This window comes from Euprymna scolopes, chromosome 14 (assembly GCF_053919585.1).
Source record: "Euprymna scolopes isolate OS-2025 chromosome 14, ASM5391958v1, whole genome shotgun sequence".
Classification (NCBI taxonomy): Eukaryota; Metazoa; Mollusca; class Cephalopoda; order Sepiida; family Sepiolidae; genus Euprymna; species Euprymna scolopes.
The window spans coordinates 19,224,562-19,234,477 of NC_136495.1; the positions used below are offsets into that span (position 1 = coordinate 19,224,562).

Consider the following 9,916-nt stretch of genomic DNA (forward strand, 5'->3'; position numbering starts at 1 on the left):
GTTTATATATATATATATATCTGCATCTATATATCTGTGTGTATGTTTGTATGTGGATGTATCTCTGTGTCTATTGTATGTAGGTGTATGTATATACATGTATATTTCTGAACTATTAGAATAGGCTGCCTCGTATAGAATTGTTGTAACAATATAGATTACAAAAATGTATGGATGTCCGAATTTTGTTTATATATATGTTATATATGTATGTATGGGTATGTATATATATGTATGTATCTGTCTATGTCTGTTGTGTGTGTGTTTATATGTATATATATGTATATGTATATATATATGTGTATTTGTGTATGTATATATGTATTTGTGTATGTATATATGTGTGTGTGTATATATATATATGTGTATGTGTATATATATATATATATATATATATATATATATGTATATATATATATACACCCGTCTGTAGTCGGGTAGCATAATATTGCATATACGAGGAGGTTACCACGCTACATAAGTAAAGAAAAATACTATTATTTGTCTCTGTATGTCTGTAATGTGTGTGTGTATATATGCGCGGATGTAGATAAATGTAGACATTTATAAGTGTATTGATACACGCATATAGGTACATGTGGGGTTTAGATAACTTTCGGGTTTTATATTTATTCATATTTTGTTGGTTTATTTGTTTTAATTTAATTTTATTTTTATTTTTATTTTTATTCTTATTTATTTATTTTTTATTTTTTTATTTTTGTTTTTGTTTTGTTTTATTTACCTTAATGTAATTTTTACTTTATTTCTATGTAGTTTCAGAATTATTGTCTAGTTTCAGAAAATAAAACAAAGAGCGTTCAGCATGGATTCGCTTTTGAATATATGTATTAATGTGTGTATGTGTGTGTTGGCGGTGTCTGTGTATGTGTGTGTTATATGTGTGTTGCATGTATGTGTGGGTGGAGGTAGATTAAAAGGCACCGGTCAGTACTTGGTTGACCATAGCTAAGGTTATTAACTTACAGACTCTAAGACAAGAAAACTAAACTCTCAAGTACCCTATGCCATAAAAAGCCAAAAGTTAGGTTGGATGGGGGAAGGGGAAAAGAGAAAAAAGATGTTTATTATCTTCAAAGACCTCACTCATCCTTTTACCGTTTTTGTTTTTTTTGACTCCCACCCAGGTTGTATTTTAACTTGATAAACGAAATAGAAAAATGTATTTGGTGGAAATGTCACTTTTGAAGGTAATTCTTGGCCTGAAGACGTAATCCCCCAACGTGAGTGATTACAGAAACATGTATGCACATATGTAGCCATTAATGTTTGTATAAATAAAATTAATATATTTATATATATATTTATATATATACTTGTATATATATTTATATATATACTTGTATATATATTTATATATATACTTGTATATATATTTATATATATACTTGTATATATATTTATATATATATTTATATATATATTTAAATATGTATATATATTTATATATATATTTAAATATGTATATATATATATTTATATATATTTAAATATATATATATTTATATATATATATTTATATATATATATTTATATATATATTTATATTTATATTTATATTATATATATACATATATTTATATTTATATATATATTGATATATATATATATATTTATATATATTTATATATTTATTTATATATATATGCATATTTATATATATATTTATATATGCATATAAATATATATATAAATATATATATATTTATATATATATATATTTATATATATATATTTATTTATATATATGCATATTTATATATATATTTATATATGCATATAAATATATATATAAATATATATATATTTATATCTATATTTATATCTATATTTATATCTATATTTATATATATTTATATATATATTTATATATATTATATATATATATTTATTTATATATATATTTATATATATATTTATATATATTTATATATATATACATTTTTATATATATTTATATATATATTTGTATATATATTTATGTATCTCTCTCTATATATATTTATGTATCTATCTATATATATATATTTATATATATATTTATATATATATATATATATTTATATATATATGCATATTTATATATATATTTATATATATATTTATATATCTATATATAAATATGTAACTCTTGGTTCGTTCGCAATTAATAGTCTAAAAAACCACTGGGCGGATGGCTTCCACGTTTTGGTATAGTATGTTTACTATATCCATGTGTGTTTTTATATATTTCTTTTTAATTATAACATTATACTTAATTTTTCTATGATAAATAAGTGGTTTTCTTTGTACAGATAGGCCATTTTATTTATTTATTTAGGGACAATTATTTATTACCGCTTCCTGTCACGTGACCAGTGTGTCCAATTTAGCGGTTTTCCTGCTAGATCTGGAGATTTCGTTTGCAATCTAGCGGGGAATTCTAGAAAATTTGGAGATATTTCGCACCCACACACCCGCAATTTTAGATTAAAAAATAAAGAAAAGCGCTTGAAAATACTTTAAAACATAAAATAAACTCATTCATGTAAGTAAAAGAAAGTAGCATTTATTTATTGCCTTTGGTAACAATTATTTATTGATTATTTGTTTTGTTTTTCACCTTTTTTCGGCTAACCATTCTTAAATCTCGCTATAAAATCGATTTTTCTAATTACATTTTAGGTGGGGAGGGCATTCCAATCTCCGAAGTTTAGTTTATTATACGACCTAAGCAATCCCGCTTAATTTAGAAGTATTTAGTCGAAAATTGTAAAAAGCAAGAAACAACAGCAAAAAAAAAACTCATACCAATACAGTAGAATTTAATAATCTACCAACCTAAACACTTTTAACATGCTAAAACCAAGTTTTTTGTTTTTTTTATTTTTCTAATTTCAAAATATGTTGCACCATTATTGTTATGTTTAATTTGCAGTATATTTCAATTTAACTTTTATTATAAAAATTTTGAGTTTATGATTTGTTTCTTGCAAAAAAAACCCCTCTGATAAAATATGTAAGCCTTCTGGGGAGCTAACCGCTTCAATATAATTCCAGAAACATATAGTGAGAGAACACGGAACATTTTATATATTGAATATACTATATTTATAATTTTTTTTTATTGTAGGAAGTTAAAATATGGAGTTTTTGGGGGGGAGTGAATTAGCGATTTTTGAAAATTTCAGATAATAACAGTTAAAAATCTACCGATTTTCTGGACATTTCTTTCTCCTGATCTCGCGGGTTTTTTTAAATCTTAGAAAAGAATATTTTGGTCTCACAGGCTTAATGTAAACAGAAAACTTTTTTTTAGAACTAGGTTAGTGGCTTAAGGCACTTTTCCTGTCTTGAACCACTAACCTAGTTCTAAAACAGATCCTTTGTTCGATAAAATGCATGCCCATTGGCTGATAGGAAGGGGCGCGGTGGATACTAGAAAACTGATTGGCTAACTAAAATCCTCAACAGAAGAGGACCATATAAAAACGAGAAACAACCACAGAATTCGTGCATAAGCCTGACGAATCCTAGAGTGGATGACACGCCAAATATTCAGTGTAGCTTAATCGCCATATATATTTTATAAATTACTAACTAGCTCTACCTACGTATTGAGCACTTTTGAAGTAAATACTTAAAGTCTACGCGTAAATCTATACTTTCGCATATTAATTTATGTAAGTAAATGAAGTAGTTATATACATATATAGTCTTGGAAGTTTTTAACCTTTAAAACTATACAAAAAAATTTTTTTTTTGAAAAATTGGTACGTGGGGTGGGTCATCGATTTTTTATCTGTTTGCTAAGTATTCTACGAATGCGAATGCGTAAATGGTTTGCATGACAGATTTGTGTTAAAAAATAAGTTGGTTTTAAAAATTTTTTAAGAACGTGTCAAGTCGGCCTAATGGTTATCGCGTTTGTCTCACTGTCTTTAGGTTTTGGCTTCGATATCAGCCCGACGGGTGGCCTCACCCAAATTAAATTGTTCTTGGTCAATGGAAGGAATACCTCTTCTATATGGATACAATTTCATTTTAACTTAAATTAGTAGTCAATGAAGGGGGAAACCTTTCTATACCAAGACAATTTTATTTTTTGCACACCACCAGAGTGCCTCTTTTGGGGGAGTTGGTTCTCACCCACATGAAACACGACCTTGTGTCACATCTTGTTTTCGTGGAGAAATAAATACTATTTTTTTTTTTTTTTACTAACAAGAACTGTTTAGAAAAAAAAACATAATACTCGCATGCACATGACTCAGTTTCTGTATTAATTAATATATAATATTTATGCGTATTTTAGGAACGGGCAACGCTGGGCGGTCTGCCAGTGTGTGTATATATATATATATATATATATATATATATATATATATATATTTACAAACGTTTTCTATCTTTGTCTGTCTGTCTGTCTGTCTCTCTCTCTCTCTCTATATATATATATATATATGTGTGTGTGTGTGTGTGTGTGTGTGGAAATGTTTTTTATTACAAAATATGCCTTAAGTATGCGTCTTCCTTAAATATTTATAAAGGGAACACCTTTTCTTTTCCAATCTAAATGAAATGTGAAGGTATATGAAATTTAATTCTCCTCGTGTGAAGGAAAAATTAAATACAATTTGTAACATAATAAACCACACTCTCCCCGGCGGGGAATTGAACCCCGGTCTCCTGCGTGACAGGCGGGGATACTTACCACTATACTACCGAGGAGCTGTCGGAGGTCATACGAGAAACTATTTATTTATAAACAGTCCAGCATAAAACTGTACCATTTAGAGCAAGTGATATTTCTATTTAAAAAGTAGGTTGCTACTCTGAGCTAAAAATAAACTGTTGTCGGCGATTGTATTTCGCCTGCTTAAACAACCAAGCCTACACAATTGATTTTGAAATTACTAAACATAAACAGGTAAATCGTAGTTTAGCAGCTTGAACAGAATGCAATGGAAAATGGCACTTCTGCATGACAGTGACATATTAGTAACAGAGACGAGTTATCGAGCCCTGATCTTCGAAAACGAAATTACACCTAGCGGTCATTATATGAACCTCATATATAAGCCAGTGTTAACGATAATGCAAAAATATATAACGAAATTAATAACACACAAAAAAAAAAAAATATGAAATTGAAAAATTGGTTCGTGAGGGCCATCGAATGTTTATCTGATTGTTAGCCATTCTACGAATGTGCATGTGTAAATAGTTTCAGTTTCTGTATGAATTAAAATATATTTATGTGCATTTTACGACCGAACAACACCGGGCGGCCTGCTAGTATATATACCAACATATTCTATTCTTTCTATTTTTCTCTCTGTTTTTGTCTGTTTGTCTGTCTGTCTATTTCTCTCTCTTTCTCTCTCTCTCTCTCTCTCTCTCTCTCTCTCTCTCTCTCTCTCGTTTTAAGAAAAAAAACATTTGCATGCATATATATATATATATATATATATATATATATATATATATATATATATATAGCCAGTAGAGTTTAGTTTCCTAGAAGTACATCCAATGAAACAACATGTGTCTACCAAAATAGTGCTCAATGAGTGAACAGAGCAGGTATATTAATTTTATTTATACAAACATTAATGGCTACATATGTGCATACATGTTTCTGTAATTCACTCTCGTTGGGGGATTACGTCTTCAGGCCAAGAATTACCGTCAAAAGTGACATTTCCACCAAATACATTCTTCTATGGCCTGAAGACGTAATCCCCCAACGAGGGTGAATTACAGAAACATGTATGCACATATGTAGCCATTAATGTTTGTATAAATAAAATTAATATATATATATATATATATATATATATATATATATATATATATATATATATATATACTAGCTGTACCCTGCCACGCGTTGCAGTGGCTCAATTTGGTGTAATGGAAAAATTTAATGAAAGAGAAAATGCATGTTTCTTATATTAGTACAACAATCCACTGCAAAAAGTGAAAAAGAAGGCGAAACTGAAAAAAATGGTACTCTTGCAGAATTTGATCTGGATCCTCGAGAGTTTCTGTCAATCATTCATGTTTTGGACTTGACCAACAATCAGTGGATGAAGCCGAACGTAGCAAAAATGTTGAAACGCTAAATGCTTTTTTTTTTTTGTTTTAAAAAATGTGATTTAGTAATTAATATTTGGTTGATGGTGGGGGGAGGGGGTTACTATACACAGATTCGAAAAAGTCGTCCAAAAACAAATAAATGAAAGCAAAGGTAAGGTAATTTACGTTTCTACCTAATTGGATAATTGTTTAGTGTTTTTATGTAATGTAAAATGTTTAATTGGCTCAAAAAACAGAAATGGTCGCGAATTCTGTTGAATACGTTAAGTATGGGAAAGTAAGTTGAAAACTAAAAACTATACAGAACAGTATCTGAAACTCACCGAACATATGTTACCATGACATAGGCTGCCATAATCGGTAGGTTTCTGATAGTATTTTGTATAGTTTTTTTAGTTTTAACTCACTTTCTCTAACTTAAAGTAATCAACAGTGTCCACCACCATTTGTAGTTTTCAAATACACCAATAAACACTGTTTTTCGAGCCGACTAAACGTTACATTAAATGAAAAGGGTTTATATTACTAAACACAGATACAAAGAAGTTGTCAAAAAATAAATATATAACAAATAAATGTTATCAAAGGCAAGAAAAGTAAGTGTTCTACCTAACTGGATAAGATTTTAGTGTTTTTATGTAATGTATAATCGGTTCAAAAACATTCAATGTTTATCGGTATATCTGAAAAATACAAATGGCGGCAGACTGTATCGAACACGTTAAGTTTGGGGAAATTTTGGGAAAATGAGTCTAAACTAAAAAACTATACAAAATATTGTTAGGAACTCACTCAATATATGTTACCATGATGTAGGCTGGCATATAATCGGTGGTTTTAAACTTTTGCTCGATACAGGTGACGACTTTTAAAAATCCCTTTTAGTGATAACCTGGTTTGAGGATATTTGTACAACTAAACGGCAAATTTGCTCAAAAAAATCCGGTATTATTTTACTTTAAGGCCCGTTTCACGTTCATATATAACGAAATATTTTATTGTAGATTTCGGTGTGCTAAAAACGAATCTGCAAACCGTTTACGTAGCAAAAAAAAGTTTTCATGACATTCATGAAATTACTTTTTCGAAAAGTGGGTGATCACTTTTCAATGTAAATTTAACTTAGAATGAGCACCCACTTTCTGGCCACCTGAGAGAGTGGCATTTTTCTGTTTCTTGGCTAAAAAGTTTTTTGTTTAATTTCTTTTGCATGGAAATAACCCCTGAACTCTGGGACTATTTTCCATTTAACAGCCGTAGCCTTCGTTTACGCTATGCGTAAGCATAAACGAAAGCTGTTTAGCCAATAAACATGGGAAAAAATCCCCCCTCTCTCAGGTGGCTAGAAAGTGGGTGCTCATTTTAAGTTAAATTTACATGGAAAAGTGATCGCCACTTTTTCGAAAAAGTAATTTCTTCATATCATAAAAACAATTTTTTTGCGACGGAAACGGTTTGCAGATTCGTTTTTAGCACACCAAAATCTACAAAAATTTTTTTGTTATTTACGAACGTGAGACGCACAGCCCTTAATGGAAAATTATATCAAAAATCCGGGGAAAAATAGTTTTCTATAAAAACAGCAAATGAATTCGATAGAAAAAAAATGGATGCTATTTTTTTTTTCTTTCTGTGTGTTTCTTGGCTAAAAAGTCTTTTTGTTTGATTTCTTTTGCATGGTATTAACCCCTGAACTCTGGGACTATTTTCCATTTCACAGACGTAGCCTTTGTTTATGCTATGCGTGAGCATAAACGAAAACTGTTAAATATGCATTCGCGTACCAAACTGCCTTGTCAAAAAAACCTTTAAGCCAATAAACACGAAAATAAATGCCCCTTCCTCAGGTGGCCAGAAAGTGGGTGCTCATTTTAAGTTAAATGTAGATGGAAAAGTGATCACCCACTTTTCGGAAAAAAAAATTTCTTCAGATCATGAAAACTATTTTGGTACTCCTTGGGCGTTGAGTTCCATGGCGACTCGCAGAATTATTTAATGGTCGTTCCCTTAGTACCCCCCTAGTCAAGGCTAACGCGTGCGCACGTAACATTTTTTATTTATTTACTTACATGGTGGAGTTTCTATACTGATAGGTTTTTTGAAATTTTTTCACTGGATTATTATTGATTGAACACTAACCAGATTATGAAAAAAAATTGTAAAAAAAATCATTTCAACATTTGAAAGGGGTACTCACTTTTTAGTTACCACGTTCTGGTAAATCGGTCACTTTTTATTTATTTATTTTTTTTTTTTTTTCTAAATACGGAAGTGTCTTCGGGAGATATAAAATGGTCGCATGTTGACGAAGCAATGTATCGGGAGGCGTACGGGATTAAAAATTATTGGTAAATTTTTAGATTAGGTCCACCTCCACCTCCTCAATTTTCTTTTAAATGACGACTTTAAATGGTTTTCGACTATGCTGAATACGAAAATCGCATCGAAATTTTGCAGAAATTAGTAGTTATCAAGATATAAAAAGTTGTATTATGCATTGTAATCTTTGGCGGCCATCTTTTTTACGTGTGTGTATTTGTTTATGGCGCGTGTGCACGTAAAAAGATGGCCGCCGAAGAATACAATGCATAATACAACTATTTATTTCCGCAAAATTTCAATGCAATTTGCGTGTTCAGCATACTCGGAAACCTATAAATGTCGTCATTGAAAGGAAAATTGTGGAGGTGGACCTAATCTAAAAAAATACCAAATTATTAAACATTTCTCGAGCATGTTAGTGAAATTTATAATACTTTAAAAAAAATTAAAAGAAACAAAAAAGTTTTGAAAAAAAAACTCACCTTTCACAAAAACAATTTAAAAAAAAAACACAAACTGACTAAATAAGTAAAAAAAAAAAAAATAATTAAAAATCTCGAAACTTTATTTTCATGAAAACAATAAAAAAAAGTCCTGTTCTCTCTATTTTTTTTTCTTTGAGAAACAAATATATTTCTGACTTACAAATGCGGTAGAGACTCATTATTTTTACTTTCTATGGTTTTGATATACCGCGTTTTTATTGCTTACAAAATGGGTGACTGATTTATCAGAACATTGTAACTAAAAAGTGAGCACCACTTTCAAATGTCGAAATAATGATTTCTTTTTTACATTTTTTTTTAATAATCTGTTTAATTCAACGTCGCCTTTCGCACTTTTACAAACATTTTTTAAAAAAGTAACTAAACCATTTATTGATAATTTGTCACGTGTACAAACATTTATTTATTGACGTAGGCTTAACTCCTTTCATGAATAAGAAAAGTTTTACTCTTTAAGAATAATAAAAGGAAAAAGTTACTGAACATTTATAAAAGGACTTCTTTTCATGAAGGCCAGAGGAATAGTTGGCCGAAAATTCGTGAAACAACAACTAATAAAGATGAGAATAATAGTCCGCAATAAATAAAAATGGTGCTAATGCAGAGAGCGATCCGCGCTATTTTTTAAATCATATTTCCACGTTTAAATAACGTTTTATGATGTTTTTTTTGTTTGTTCAGTTGTAAGGTTAAAGTACAGAATAGGTACAAAACATCCTTACCTCCCCATGTTAAGAATGACTTTTTAAATAATAACATTATTTCAGCACGGATCACTCTCTGCATGAGTAATCTTATATAGAAAAACAAAAAAAAAAACTCAAAAGCAAGCAACAAACTTTTTTTTTTGGCCTTATATAACAAAGAAAAGATGTGTAAATTAAAAAAATTGGAAGATAAACAAATGAAATATGTTTTTTTTGTTTTTTTTTTTACTTATCGAGTTAACAGAAAATGAAACCTTTCGTCAATTCGTGGCTGTGAAA

General features: G+C 29.2%; 1 non-coding gene across 1 annotated transcript; it reads right to left on the reverse strand.

The window, feature by feature from the left end:
* Window positions 1–4,659: 4,659 nt before the first annotated feature.
* On the reverse strand, window positions 4,660–4,731 carry Trnad-guc (transfer RNA aspartic acid (anticodon GUC)). The gene has a single exon. It is a non-coding gene; the product is annotated as a tRNA-Asp (tRNA).
* Between the last annotated feature and the right edge of the window lie 5,185 nt (window positions 4,732–9,916).